Source organism: Camelus dromedarius, chromosome 11 (genome assembly GCF_036321535.1).
Source record: "Camelus dromedarius isolate mCamDro1 chromosome 11, mCamDro1.pat, whole genome shotgun sequence".
Classification (NCBI taxonomy): Eukaryota; Metazoa; Chordata; class Mammalia; order Artiodactyla; family Camelidae; genus Camelus; species Camelus dromedarius.
The window spans coordinates 41,596,152-41,611,214 of NC_087446.1; the positions used below are offsets into that span (position 1 = coordinate 41,596,152).

Below are 15,063 nucleotides of genomic sequence, written 5' to 3' on the forward strand. Positions count from 1 at the left end.
TGCAACACAACAACGTCTTTGGGAGCTCCAGGCACTAAGCCTTTTAACCTGCTCTGCTACTAACCTCTGTAGTAGTGCCAGGAAGGGTGGTGGTGTAAGACCCTTTCCTTCCAACTCTAAGAATTTACTAATGAAAATACTGGCAAAACCCTAAAAAACCTCCAAATTGCTGAATCTAGAAATAGAACTGACCAGAAATGTATACCCTGCTCCTTGTGCTTTTGAAAGTATTTGTCCTTTAAAGAGGCTGTATTGATTACCTTGAACATTTTCCCTATACACTTTATTTTCACTGGATTGTAACTGAAGAGTTTGGGAAAAAACCCTGGCTTTCTAGGCTGTCCATAGGAATAATCTGAAGGATAGCCTTTCCTCAGTGCTACCACATGTAAGTGGATCTGGAAGCTTTGAACTGTGAGTCTATTGGGCTCCCTTCCAAACTCCTAAGGGCTTGTTTTATATAAAAACATGACACTTGGCAACTTGTATCAGGAATCTAATCCCTTATTATGTTACTATAACTAGGTTAAAGAGTACATGTGGTAAGCAAAAATATTTACCTGTGATAGAGGATAATTAATAGGATTAAACACATCTGGTTATTTCTGAGTCAAATATGCTAGATAAGCTCTTATTTAAATCTAAAATTCTGTTTTGCTATTGGAGATTTTAGACAAGAAAATTATACATCTTCAAACCATTAACTTTGGCAGATTTCTAAGGGTCCAAGACTATGTGTTAGATTTTTAAAAAATTCATCCATTTATTAAAAACAGTATTTATCAAGGGCCTGCTCTGTGCCAAACATTGTTCTTGACAGGGGAATAGAGCAGTGAGTAAGAGACACAGTCCCTGCACTCATGAAGCTTATGATCTAGAAGGGGAGAAGAAAAATAACAAGTAAACAACTGAATAAGCAAGATAATTTTAGATAATGATGAGCGTATGAAGGAAATAACACAGGGTCTAGGGATAATGAATCACAAGCAAGATGGGGTGGTCAGAGGAGGCCTCCCTAGGGAGGTGACATTTGGGCTGAGACCTGAATGATGAGGAGCCAACCATGGGAAGAGCCAGGTGGAGAAGCATTTGAAGCAGAGGGAACAATAAGCACAGAGGCCCTGAGGTAGGAATACATTTGGTAGTTTTGAGGAAAAAAGTGAAGATGGTACAACTTGAGTGCAGTGAGCAAGGGGGAAAGGGGTACAAGATCATGCAGAGCTCTGTAAGCCATGGGCAGGAATGCAGATAATATTATAAACAAAATAAGAAGCAACTGGTTTTAAAATAGGGAGTGACATAACCTGACATGTGTTTTTGAAAGACCACTCTGGGTGCTCTGTGGTGGATAGATTGTAGTAGGGAGAGTGGGGGGGGTGGGGGTGGCTATGATGATGGGTTGGCTGGATGGCAGAAATGGAGAGAAGAAGATAAGCTTGAAGATATAGTTTAAAGGTAGAACCAGGAGGCATCAAGGATGTACCCATATCTTTTCTTTTCTCTTTTCTTTTCTTTTCTTTTCTTTTCTTTTCTTTTCTTTTTTCTTTTCTCTTCTCTTCTCTTCTTTCTTTTCTTTTTCTTTCTTTCTTTCTTTCTTTCTTTCTTTCTTTCTTTCTTTCTTTCTTTCTTTCTTTCTTTCTTTCTTTCTTTCTTTCTTTCTTTCTTTTCTTGAGTAACTAGATGGATGGTGAAGGCAGAAATTGAGACATGTATGACTGGGAAAGGAACAGGTCTGAGAGACACATGGCAGGGGTAGGGTAGGTCAGCAGGTGCTCTTTGAATACGGAAATCATAATTTTTGTTTTACGCGTATGTCAAGTAGGATTGTGTTCAGCTGCAAGGAACTCAAAACCTGACAAATCATATCTTAATCAGCAAACTATTTGATCAATCAGTTAATTAATCAGTTGATTAATTTCCCACATAATGAGCACTGCACAGATAGACAGACCTGGCTGGCATGGTAGCTCATAGATGCCACTGAGATCCCAGGTACATCCTTTCTTCTCCTTGCCCTTCTTTACCATGTCTTTGTGCTATAGCTCCAGGCAACGTCAGCACACTGGATGGGAGAAGGAGGAAGCTAAAAGGAGGAAGAGGATGGTGTCTACTTCAGGAAAGCAAAATTTTTTTCAGAAATCCTCAATAGACCTCTATTTTTATCTCATTGACCAAAATTATGTCATGTGACCACCTCGAGCTGCAAGGGAGGCTGAGGTCTTTAGCTGGACACATTTTTGTTTCACTGGGAAAAAAAATGGGGCATTTTAATAAGGACTAAGGGGTGAAAGGATATTATAGAAGCAGACAATGAGCAGTGTCACCAGGGACATATTATATTTAAAGTCCTTGTTGAACATTCAAATGGGAATGTCAGGTAAGATTGGAAATAGAAGTCTGAATTTCAAGGGAGGGCAGAGCTGATGATAACAGTTTGGGAGTCATTAGTGCGTAGATTGTATTGAAAGCTTGGAGGGTAGATGGGATCAACTAGGGAGAGAGTGGAGTTGGAAATGTCATTTTTGTATTTATTACTGTGACTTGCTCTAATTAATTTTATTCAACAAAATTTTAATGTACACTTTTTGTGGGTCAACAACTGTTTCAGACTCTCAGGGCACAAAGATGAAGATGTGCCCCCTATTTTCAAAGAGCTTAGATATAGAACAAAAAGAAAACAAATCAGTTTTAAGAAATGATTCACTACAACTTACATGAATGATTAATTCATTTATATAGATTTGTAACAGTAATCTGAATTATGAAAGTAGTTCTATGGCAGCTCATGTTTTAAGTGAGAAATTAAGTAATTTTACCTTGAGTGATTTCAGATTCACCTATCTGTGTATGTCTATTTGCATATTTTAATTCAGAAATGCATTTTAAAAAACCCTCAGTTTTTGAATATGACCAAATGCTAATCTTCTTAGTAGTAAATGTGTTGTTAAAATCAATACAACGTATTATGGAATCTTAAATTAACTTTGAATTTAGATGATCAGGGAATTATTTGTCAGATGACCTGTTACATTAGGGCTGAACAATTGTTTGCTGACTTAATTGCTACCTATAATTTCACTTAGAAATTTCATAGGTGTTTCAAACTTATCAAGTCCTAGATTGAGTTCTTTATCTTACCCACCTCTCATTCCTTCCTCTGTATCATGTTTTTCTGTGTTCTTTTTGAAGTGGGTGGCACCATTCTTTTGGCTCAAGCCAGAACTCTAGGTGACAGTCTAAATAGCTGTCTCCCTCACTCCACTCTATCAGTAAAACTTACAGGTTTTACCTCCTAAATATATCTTAAATCTGTCCATCTCCTCCACCCTGGGTCATCATCATCTCACTCACACTCTCCAGTCACGGTCCTTTGAAATTCATCTCTGCAGCTAAAGTGATTTTACTAAGCTGAAGTGTCTAATTCATTATTCTGATTAAAACCTGGAAAAATCTCAGCATGCTGTAAAAATGATATCCTGCAGCAAAATCAGTTTTAAAAATTTTAGGTTAACCTGAGATAAAGAGGTCCTTTTATTGCAGGACTTCTCAGAGCCTTCAATATGCTGAGGTATGCATTATGAATCACTAAGCAGGGGATTGAAGGTATTTCTAGACACAAGTCACAGTAAAGCTATTATTTTGAGGAACACCAAAGAACACCTCATGAAATACCTCTATGAACACTAGTAGTTTCTATACCTTGGCTTAGGAAATCTGGTCTACAAAAAGAAATTTAGTTATCTTAATGTGATATGTAAGACCTCCCATGCCTTGGTTCTCACCTTCCTCATGAACCTTATTTTCGACCATTCCCCACCTTGAACTTCCTGTCTAATCACAGCAGACCACATCCAGTTCCTGTACACAACATGCTCCTGGCTCAAGCTCTTCCCTCTGGAACACCTTTCTTCATCTGGCTAAATCTACTCATCTTTCAACTCTCAGCTCAGGGACCTTCTTTGAATGCTTGGTTGAAAAGTTCTGAGTTCCACCTACCACAGCACACACAAAAAATAAAAACAATCTGATTATGTGTCTTTTTCCCCAGATGGGGAAATAAAGACTGAGAGAACATGCTGTGATGATGACAGTCATGATGGAGATGACAGCAAAATTTACTGCACTCATGAGGTACCAGGCTCTGTATATGAATTATCTTATTTAATAGTTGTAAAACTTTCATGAGGTAGATATTTCTAGTATCCTCACTTTGCAGTTAAAGAAGTTAGGGCTTAGAAAGACTGAGGAACTTGCCTGAGGCTATACAGCTAGCAAATGATGACCTTAGGTCTGAATTAAGATAGCCAGAAGCTGCCCCTTTTGCCACTGTATCTACAACACTGGCATGGCATCTGGTCGTGGACACTTGATAAGTGCTTGTTGATCTAAACTCAGTGTGTGTGTTTGTCTCACACATATCTGAAAACTACTAGCACTGAGGATGTTGGACACAATATAGAAAATAGAAGCATTTGCTTTTGAATTTCATTTCTAGTGAAACTGGCAGTGGAAAGGGAGACATGGAAAGGACAATAGCTCCTGTAACAAATTACCATCAGCTTGCTTGTTGTCTTAGGTGTATGTTCCAGGGGTGGCCAACCCTGTTTTACACCTGTGTTAGTCTTTGCAGAATAAAAAATATATTAGTGTTTAATGGGGACTATTAATCTTGTCACCTAATTGAGTAATATCTAAAAAATCTTTTCTTTCAAAACCTAATGGGAATTTCTAGTTAAGAAATGAGTGTGGGGAATATTTGATCTCAAAAATATTTTTATACATGAAAAATATATATGTGTTTATGAGAGATGTTGAATATTCAATGAAATTTTGTGACTGTGAATCAAACAGTTATCTTGGGCCTAAAAGTTGATAGTTCCTTTGGAGAGTTATAAGTTTATGATAGTTTCTGCACTTTAGAATTTTGCTTTGTGGCTTGGGAGTATCTGAAGTAGCTGACAGTCTGTCTTTAAATTGGCACTTTTTTTATAGGGAAACGTTCAAATATATTATTTTGTTGTACTCTATGAGGATCAAGATTCAGCATGATAGGATCATAATTTGAAATATGAGTAAGAAATATGTGGGGTCATGATCTCTATAAGCCTATTCTTTGCTTCTTAATTAAATTTTGCAGATGATAAAAATATTGAGAATGAAGTATTAGCTTATAAATTATAAAAAAGGGTTGGTAACTCCCATAATATGTTTTATAATTTTGTTTAAGAGGTGTCTATTTTGTGTTAGATCAAGTTAGTTATTGTTTAGAATAAAGACCTGCATGACTTTCTATTCCAAATTAAACTATAAATAGGAATACTTCCAAATGCCTGGGCTTTTTTGTTTGTTTGTTTCATATGTGGCATGTCCCTTTGGATAAATTATTTAACTTCCTTAAGTCTGAATTCTTTCATATAAAGGAAAAGGTTTCTTATTCTCCACTTTTTTTTTTTTTTTGAGAATTAACCACTCATTTATTTCATTCTATTCACTGCAAGTTGTAGCCTAGGATTTACTGGGATTCTCACTGTGGCCAAGTTCTTTCTTCACATTCAGCTCTCGTCCTTAAGCACTTGTGTTTCCACAAATGTCTGTTAATTTACCTGGGAAAGAGCTCTGGACATCTGAGTCAGTAAATTCAGTGGTCTCATTCTTCAGTCTTAGCTATTGTTGGCATCATGTGCTAATGCTCGTATAAGTGAGGGGTCCAGAAAATCTGCTGTAGTGTGACTTCTTTAGTCTTGTGTGAGACCATAGCATGAGACAATAGACCAGGGGGACTCTGTCCTTGAAGGGAGGAAAGAAAGGAGTTTTGTTTTCTCTCTTTAGCTAAATGTTATAAAACTTTAAAGCTTAAATTCCAATAATTGTTGCAGATAGGTTAGATAAAAATCCATCAACTCACAGTATTTTTCCTGTTTCTATTCACTAGTAAACAACAGAGGCCAAAAAAAAAAAAAAAAAAAAAAGAAAGAAAGAAAGAAAGAAAGGAAAAAAAAAAAGAATGTTCTATAAAGTAAGATATAAAATTTGGGTTAGGGTTATTAAGGTAATAGTTCCTTTTTGCCCTGCCTCCATATTATTTTTAGTCCTGGGCTCTGAACCCAAGGTAATGTGTGAGGCAGCTTTAACATTTTATCAAAAGTTAGTGGTCTCTCTTCTTTGTCCTATCTTGTTGGCAAACGTTCCTGTGGTAATCAATTCTGCTTCCTATATAAACAGTTCATTTAATTCAATATCTAGCTTTCAATCCTATTTGCAAATATATATATGAAAACAATCCCATTCATTAGCTGATGCATTTTTACCTCTGCTAACCATTTTCAGGTAATTTCATTGGTAACTGGCTGAGGGAAGAGAAGAAGCTCTTTGAAACTCCTCCTACTCATTATTTCATGGGTCTGTTACGGAGGGCAGAAGCCTGGCTTGGCTGACCCAATGCCCATTTTCAGATCTCTCCACCCTTGCCTACCCCTACAATAGAGAATGGAGAGGCTTAAAAGTCACTGTGCTAACCTTCCCCGAAGCATGGCAGTTCCAGCCAAGGGGGCACAAGTAGAATTCTGTTGAGGAGGGTTTTTGGGAAGGGTCTTTTATCTCCTGATAAAAGGAGCCAGAAGCTGCTGGCACTACTCCATCCACTTTTTTTTTTTTTTGGTCTTAAACATGGTTACAATGTCTGGATTTACAGCAGTCATCTTGCAACTTTGAGACAATTAACAACCTTGGTTGAAGAAGAAACCTTGGTTTTTATCACATCAGGGAGCCCCACATTATAAAGAACTGCTTCCCTATAGACATTACATAGGAAAAATAAATTCCTACGTGGTGGTTTTAAGACATGGCTACAAATTCTTTGACACTCCTCCTATCAAAAGATGTGGTCTAATTCCTCTTCTCTTGAATATAGGCCAGCCTAAATGACTTACTTCCAGTAAACAGAATGCAGTAGGAGTAATAATGCATGACTCCACAAGTCATAAAAGGTGATACAGTTTCTGCCTTATTATCAACCCCTCTCTCATGTGCTACTTGGGAGCCTTGAGTTGACATATCAGAAGTCAGTATACACTGAAGATGCCGTACTGGAGAATCCCTGTAAGCGACCACACAGAGACAGGGATGCCTGAGGAGCCCCAGCTGTCCCAGACCCCAACTCTCAGTCTTCCTGTCAAAAACTGACAAACATGTGAGTGAACCAGCCCTCAAAGGATTCCAGCCCCCAGTCTTCAAGCTTCCCTAGCTGATGCCAAGAAGAGCAAACAAGCTGCCCATCTCCCCAGCCCTTCCTAAATTGCAGATTCATGAGCAAAATAAATGTTATTTTAAGCCACTAAATTTTGGTTTGTTACACAGCAACTGGAACACTCTATTTTTAGTACTGCTGTTATTTGGATGTTCTGTTACCTGCAGCCAAAAGCATCCCTACCTGAAACACTTAGCAGCACAGAAGATTAAACAAAATTGCTAAAATGATGCTTTTATTACTAGATGTGCTGATCATCTATTCTATTCCTCTGACCCTGGCCATGGTAATCTAATAAACTATAGTACTGATGTCACAATTTTCCATTGAAGTTGATGCTAATTTAGTTATATAAAGGTCTTATTTACAACAGGACTGGGCTAACAGAAATGTAGAAAAGGAAAAATTTCAGTTCAGGTTAGCATATTGCTGTTTTCTGCTCTTTTGGCATTTTGGTAATAAAAACAGTATCGATAGCTACCTCACCAGCAAGTAAAGCTTGTCTGAGTCCCCATCTTCATCAAAATCCCATCAGTGTTTCAGGCTGTTTTCTTAATGAAATGCTCCTAGCATTTGACAGCTTTGTTCTTTCACTGACATTTGCAGCTTTTTTAATAGATGAATATTTAATGTCATATTTAATAGGCCAGATTCTTTGAAGCGAAATCCCATTAGTTAGTTCTCACATTTTAGAATGAACAGTCACTAATTATTGTTAGAATTTATTTAAAAGTTTTAATACATGATTTTTATCATAAACTCATTTACAAATCCAGTATATAGGAACCAGTAGGATTGTTCTAGATTAATATTCATATCCTTACATGGAAGCTGCAGTATAAATTAAAAAATATTTTATCCCAAAGTAACATAATGCTGCTTCTAGTGATGGAAATTCCTAATCAGCTTTGCAATGTAGTTTGGGCAATTTTCTTATCCCATTGCACTGAAAATTTAAAACTAAAGGAACAAAATGTAACTCCTGAAAGCTAGTTGCACAAAAGCCAATTTCATTTTTGTGTGTTTATTTACTCAACATCCACATCCTTAAACTGTTGGCAAATTCACAGCTGGGTGGAGAAGCATATGTGTCATTGTGCTGATGCTTATGGGGTGGGACGGGTGTGGAGGCTGGGTTGGGGCAGTGGAGGGGTCCTTGCAAGAGAAGTTACATAAGTGATATCATATGCAGAAGCAGCCTCTGGGGTTAAAAAATAACTGGGCAGGGAGTGTCGGCCTTTCTTGGATCTGACTCCATGACTTACTATCCTGAAGGGTCAGACCTATATTCCTGGGTGGGCTGAGAGTCTGTTTAAGTGCACTCAGTTCCTAATAGCAACCCTACATAATAGCTTAAGGAGCCTGGGAATGTTCTTTGTCTCAAGACAGCAAGGTGCTGCCTGCAAAAGCTGAACCAACATCTCAAAAAGAAGCCAAAACAGGACAGATGTTTCATGCTGTGCTTCAAATGTGGTTGTTTCCAGCATGGTTTCCTTCAATGAGTAGAAACACAGAAAATGAGAGAAGATGACTGCTTTTGCATGGCAGCTCCAAAGAAGATTTTAAAAAGCACTAATTTCCCATCTTGTCCTTCTTTTCCCTACCCATCTTTTTTTAGGAAACTGAATTATTGATGTATGAAATTATGCCTTTGTTCATGTTATCTTACATTTTTCTTTTTGTAACTTGTGAAAAATAAGCTGCCACTGCATATCTACCCTGGTATCAGAAATTCCTCAGGGACGAGGGTCACAATTTAATTGGCACTGAGCCTCCATCTAGCACCTGAGAAAATAAATATACAGGGAACAGTAATGAAAGACCATGGGAACAGTGGGACTAGGGGTGAAATTTTTTAAAGTTCAGAAAACAACATAAATACATATTAGATCTGCCACCTGCCTATGGTTAACCCTGAGGCCCGAACACCCTAGTTTGCCAAGTATCACTTGAGATCCCCATGTCATTAGGGAGAGGCAGGTATTTCTGCTCTCTGGCATCGTGTGCTCTGAATCTCACTAGGTGGTATCATCTGGATTAGAACAGTTACCTCCAGTCCCCAAGCTCCTCCAAGGCCTTCTTCTAGCTAACGCCTTTCTTTGAGTTTCCCAGATGCCTGCAGCTTCTCCCCTGCAACCTCCCCTACTTCTTGGTATTAGCAGATAGAGCCCATCAATTCCTCTCTAATGCTGCTGCCTCTTCCTGTCCTCATGCCATCAGAAATCAGAAAACAATCTCTCACCCATATAAATGATCACTTTCAGAAGCATGACCTGTTCAAGCTGACTCCTTCCAGAAGCTGAGTTCTTTCATTCACTGAAGCAATATTTCTCAAAGCATTAAGTCATCTGTTAAAATACATATTCCCACTGAATGAGGCTCTTTATGGTGGGTTAGAGAGTCTGCGTATGTAACAAGCTCCTTACTTTATTCCATCTCAAGGTAAAGGTGCAGAAAGCTAATTAATTTCATCCCTGTAAACATCAGGTTTATAATTTCTTCTTAAAGAGGAGAATACCTTTTCACCCTCACAGTTCAGAGAAAACCTCAGGAAAAGCCTGCCAATTTCAACAACTGAGACACCACTCGACCCTTCAACTTGCAGCAGTCCCCAGAGAACTGCAGTTGTGCTCAGTGGGGAAATTTGAGACTGAGAACTCCACCTTCCCTTTCATCCTTGGCTTTGGCCAGCCTTCCCATGAACCTTTGAGGAGTTCTCCCCTTCCCCATCATCTATGTTCTATACTCTGGTCTGGTCTTCTCATTGCTCTGTGCTTCCTCTCCCTAACCACCTCTGTCTTACCACACCACACACTCAGCCCCATTCCCTCTTCCTCTGGATGTCTACTCCATGATAATCCCCTTTCATCAATTCCTGCAGCCCCCTGGCCTCAGCTGAACTCTGGCTCTCCCTAGGGACACTCTTTCCTCCTTAGTCTTCCCAAGGGGTGGCTGCCCTTTTTCCTACTCCCATTATAAGCTGTGGCAGTGAATAAGGGATAGAGTTGGGAAGGAACTGGCAAACTTTGTCTGTGAAGAACCAGATAGCAAATATCTTTGTGAGCCATACAGTCTGTTGTAACTACTCAAGTCCACCAGCCATTGTAGCGTAAAAACCACCATAGGCGGTAAGTAACAGAAAATGTGTTTCAATTAAACTTTATTTATGGACATTGAAATGTGAATTTCATACAATTTTAACATGTCATAAAGTAGTATTCTTACTTAGAAAAAAATTTAAACCATTAGAAATGTAAAAACCATTCTTAGCTCATGGACTGTAGAAAAACAGGGGATGGGCTGGGTTTGGCCCATGGGCTGTTGTTTGTTGACTCCTGGTCCAAACCAGTGTTTCTCAATCTTTAATGTGCATACACATCAGTATGGAACTTGTTAAAATGCAGACTGTGATCCAGTAGGTCTGGGGTACGACCTGAGATGTGCATTTCTAACAAATCACTAGGTCAGCACACTACACTTTGAGTAGCAAGATCCTACAGTCATCTGTAGATACTTGTCCTTAATATAATAAAGACATTAAATATAATTTAATGATATAGGAAATGCTTATTCTGTAATTCATATTAGAAAGGCTGTGTGGAAAGTGTGGTAGCTGAGAAAGCAGGCTCTCAAACCAAACAGACTCCCACTTACCAGCTGTGTGAATCTGAACACACTTCTTAATCTCTCTCAGTTTCCATTTCTTCAGCTGTAAAACAAGATAATAATAATCTCTACTTCAGATGGTTGCTTTGGATTTTAACATGATAATATACCTTGCAAGTTCTCAATAAATCTTAGCCATTATTATTTTTAAATTTAAAATGCAAGACATGATTTAGATAACAAAATAATAAGAACTCTAATTTTGAGGGCTCAGGGGATTTCCTTGCTTTGTTTTTTGGAAAACATTTGCAAGGGTTATGTCCACTAATTCATTCAAAAAACATTTACTGAGAGGCTACTTCTCCTGCCAGGCAATGTGCTTTGCTGGATCTGCTAAGATAAGTGAAATGTAAGCTCATTTAAGTGGGGGAGATGGAAACAAAAAGCAATTTCAGCCTAGAATAAGTGCTGGATGAGAGCATATGCAGAGTGCTGGAGGGAAGGTAGAGGAAGGAATATTCACTCTACCATGAGGGGAAGTCAGAGGGATTCCACACAGGAAGTGATGCTTCAGCTGAATTTCAAAGGATGAATACAGGTCTGCCTGATGGAGGGAAGAGGGTATGTAAAGGCAATGGAGAATTCATAGGGAGTTCAGGGACACTGGACCCTGGCGATGTGCGGGGAAGGCCAGGGATAAGGCCCTGATCAATCAGAATGGGTATCAGCCCTGGGTAGGTCATTGCTCCTTTTTGGAAAACATCCTGACAATACCATAATACATGCCAGCAGGGACTTGGAGGAAATTCTTTCCACTTTTGCTGGAGTCACAGAAAGACTGGGGAGCCCTCCAGCTGAGCCAAGGAATCCCAGCCTCTGTGGCTTGTCCCTAAGGAATATAATAGACTGGATGAGAATTCTCTACTACTTGGGGCCCACTCTATTGGGGTCAAAGGAAAATGGCCTTTGTAAATAGTCCCCTGGGAACCTACTTGATTCAGTAATTACCTAAGTGTCTGTTACAGAATAGAATTTGTGTGGTGCTGCTGGAGTTACGACGTCTGGCACCTGTCATGGAGAGCTTAATCTGTGGAAGATGAAATGGCCATATAAGTCACTACACCACAGGGTGAAGGGAGGCAAAGCAGTCTTTTAGATCTTTATAGGAGAAAGAAAAAGATTATAAGGAGTTTGGCTCTGAGGGTGAGAGCTCCAGGTCTTGCTTGTGTAGCAGACATGACTGATGAGGCTGGGGTGCAAGAATGTAAAAAGCCTGTTTGTGAATACCCATGAGATGCCCTTGGATGCTCCCAAATATATGCATGGGGGAAATGACTGGCAAGGTCCCTCCTTATATGGTCAGGAGAACACACTAATAAAATGTGAATTTTATTGATATTGTAACCTCTTTTGTACCCACAGGCTGGTGAGGTGCAGAGAAATGAGTTACATGTGTAAAAGATACATACATGCATGTGAAATTGGTACTGAAAGCACTGTCATTCAATTCAGTCCCAAACACTGTGGCAGCACAGGTCTCTGTGACCAGGTGCCATATCAGGCATGGATGTGAATCAGCAGGCCTGCAATTACTTCTCGAAATTTCCTAAACCATTTTTGTTAATAAGTAGCAGTGGGGCACAGGGCTCTTCCTCCATCAAATGGGGAACACAATTAGTAAGCCATCTGTCTTGCTCCTAGAATGTACAACCAGAACTTTGTCATTTTGTTCAGTTCTGTATCCTCAGTACCTCAAACAGTGCTGGACACACATCATAGGAACTCAATATTTGTGAATGAATGAACACTTGGGTTTTATGTATGAGATGGAAGCCTTTCTTTCCTTTCTCCTGCCAAATCTACCTTGAGTCTGTTGACTATGGAAAATTCCACCCTCTCAGTGTAGAGACTGTGGGTGGTTCCCAGGGCATTATGGGTCAGCATGTGGGTGTGGATTCTTGAACAGACACAGGCCCTGGGCTTAGCAGATAGTCCCAAAGGCTCAGAGGGACTTTCAGGCAGAATACTATAAAGTTCATCTTCTTTAAAACATCTTATTTTTCCCATTATAAAAATAACACATGCTCATTAAGTAAAAATTGGAAATGGCAGAAAAATACAAAGTGAAAAAATTACCCATAATCCTCCTACCACAATACAAATTCATCCTTCTCTTTCTTCTAGATTATGGAAAAAGCTTTTAAACCTGCCCTCCCCCACCCCCCTTCAATCTAGTTACAGGGCCAGGGAGAGATCTTTCTAAAACACAGACCTTAAAACACTTCAAAGGCTTCCTGTTGCTCTCAACGTCCAAACTACTCAACAGCACTGGCTCTGCTTGTCTCTTCAGCTTCCTATCCTCCAAGCCCTATCATGTTACACTTGTGCCAAATGGAATTTCCTTCAATTCTTTAAATAAGCTGCACCTTCTCTTGCTGCTTCTGGTCTTTTCCACAAGCTTTTCACTCTGCTTCAAACTCTCTCAACCTTCCTTAGTCCTTTTCCTCTGTTCCCTTGCCTGTTTTCATTGCCTCTTCTCTCTCCAATTCAGAATTTAGATATCACTTTCCCTTAAAACGCCTTCCCTGACTGCCCTCCCCGACTTCCCTACTAAATCCAAGTTTGGAGGTCCTCCTGGGCACTTCAAAACCCCACAAAATTTCTCCCAACATATGGCTCATCACACAGTATCTTCTCTGTGGGGGCATGTCTTTATCCTTAGTGCACAGCCCAGGGCCTAGTTCATGTCACACAGCTCAATAAATATTTGTTGAAGTGAATTTAAATTGAATTATTGTTTACACTCTTAGAAATTTCCCCCCTTAACCTTTGCTTTAATTATACTGTGTTTTCCATTTTCCATAATTATGTAAATTTTATGTTAGGGGCCATATCATATAAAGATTTTAATCTTACTTTTTTTTCCTTTTTTTATTGAGTTATAGTCAATTTACAATGTTGTGTCAATTTCTGGTGTACAGCACAATTCTTCAGTCATATATGAATATACATATATTCATTTTCATATTCTTTTTCACCATGAGCTACAAGATACTGAATATATTTCCCTGTGCTATACAGTATAAATTTGTTTATCTGTTTTATGTATACCAGTAATCCTACTTTCTTAACTTAATATTTTATGAAGTATTTTCAACTTCACCCACTCTTCATAAACTTCGTTTTTAATACCTGTATACTATTCCATCAGGTAGATGTACTCCGATTAATTTATCTTCTATTATTGGACATTCAAGATTGTTTTGTCTGTTACAATTTGCTAATAATTTTGCTATAAGTATCTTTGCTTGTTTTTGGATATAAAACATTTTTCATATTTTGAATTATTTCCTTAAAAACATCCAAAGTAAAACATTAAGGTCATTAAGTACTTAAAGTTCTCAATACATGTTGCTTAATTGCCTTTGCAAAGTGTTATTTTTTAATTTATATTGCCACCAACAATTTATGTGAGCATTCATTTCATTCACCCTCACCAAAGTCACTTCCTTTTCAACCATTAAAAACTTTCAAAGAATATGCACTTCCCAAAGGCAGCACCAAGGACACAAGGACAACATTTGCCCCTCTCCTCACTGTCTTCCAAGGGCAGTGTCTCAGTTCCGTTTTTCGAGGTCAGTCTTTCCCAGTTCTCACCCCACTAGGCTGTACAGTCACTCTGAGCATCTATTTCCTCGTCTTTGGGGAGTGAGATCATTTTAAGTTTGCTCCGTTTATTCTATTTCAAGCCCTTTAAATGGACCTGGGCAACAGCTACCCTCATTCCCCACCCTGTCATCAACACACACACACACACACACACACACACACACACACACACACACACTCATGAATAAGCTAATGTCCACCTGAGGGCAATGTCCACTGAGACCACCTTCCACTCACCTTGTTCTTTTCCTGGCTCTCAGATTCCTTTACTTTTCCCTCTAGTTCCTACTCTTTACCTCCCTCCCTCGCTTCCTTTATCCAATTATATAACAAATTTATCAAGCACCTACTACACCAACCATAAGTGCTGGGATACATGGAAAATAAGGCAGCAGTAGTTCTTGCCTTCACAGAGTTTGTATTCTAGTGGAGAAGAGAGATTAAAAACAGCAAGCAAACTCATACATTAAAAGCTACCGAGTGTTGAAGTGGGGAGTAACTCAGTGGTAGAGCACGTGCTTAGCAGGCATGAGGTCATGGGT

The 15,063-nt window shown here is 38.9% G+C and overlaps 1 long non-coding RNA gene across 1 annotated transcript in view; it reads right to left on the reverse strand.

Moving 5' to 3' along the window:
• LOC116156390 (uncharacterized) overlaps positions 1-15,063 on the reverse strand; it is a 188,383-nt gene that overhangs the window by 138,612 nt on the left and 34,708 nt on the right. Inside the window, exons 3-4 of the long non-coding RNA XR_010383203.1 lie at positions 10,901-10,955; positions 1,484-1,676 (exon numbers count right to left, since the gene is read on the reverse strand). This is a non-coding gene — a long non-coding RNA (uncharacterized LOC116156390). The remainder of the gene's footprint in view (positions 1-1,483; positions 1,677-10,900; positions 10,956-15,063) is intronic.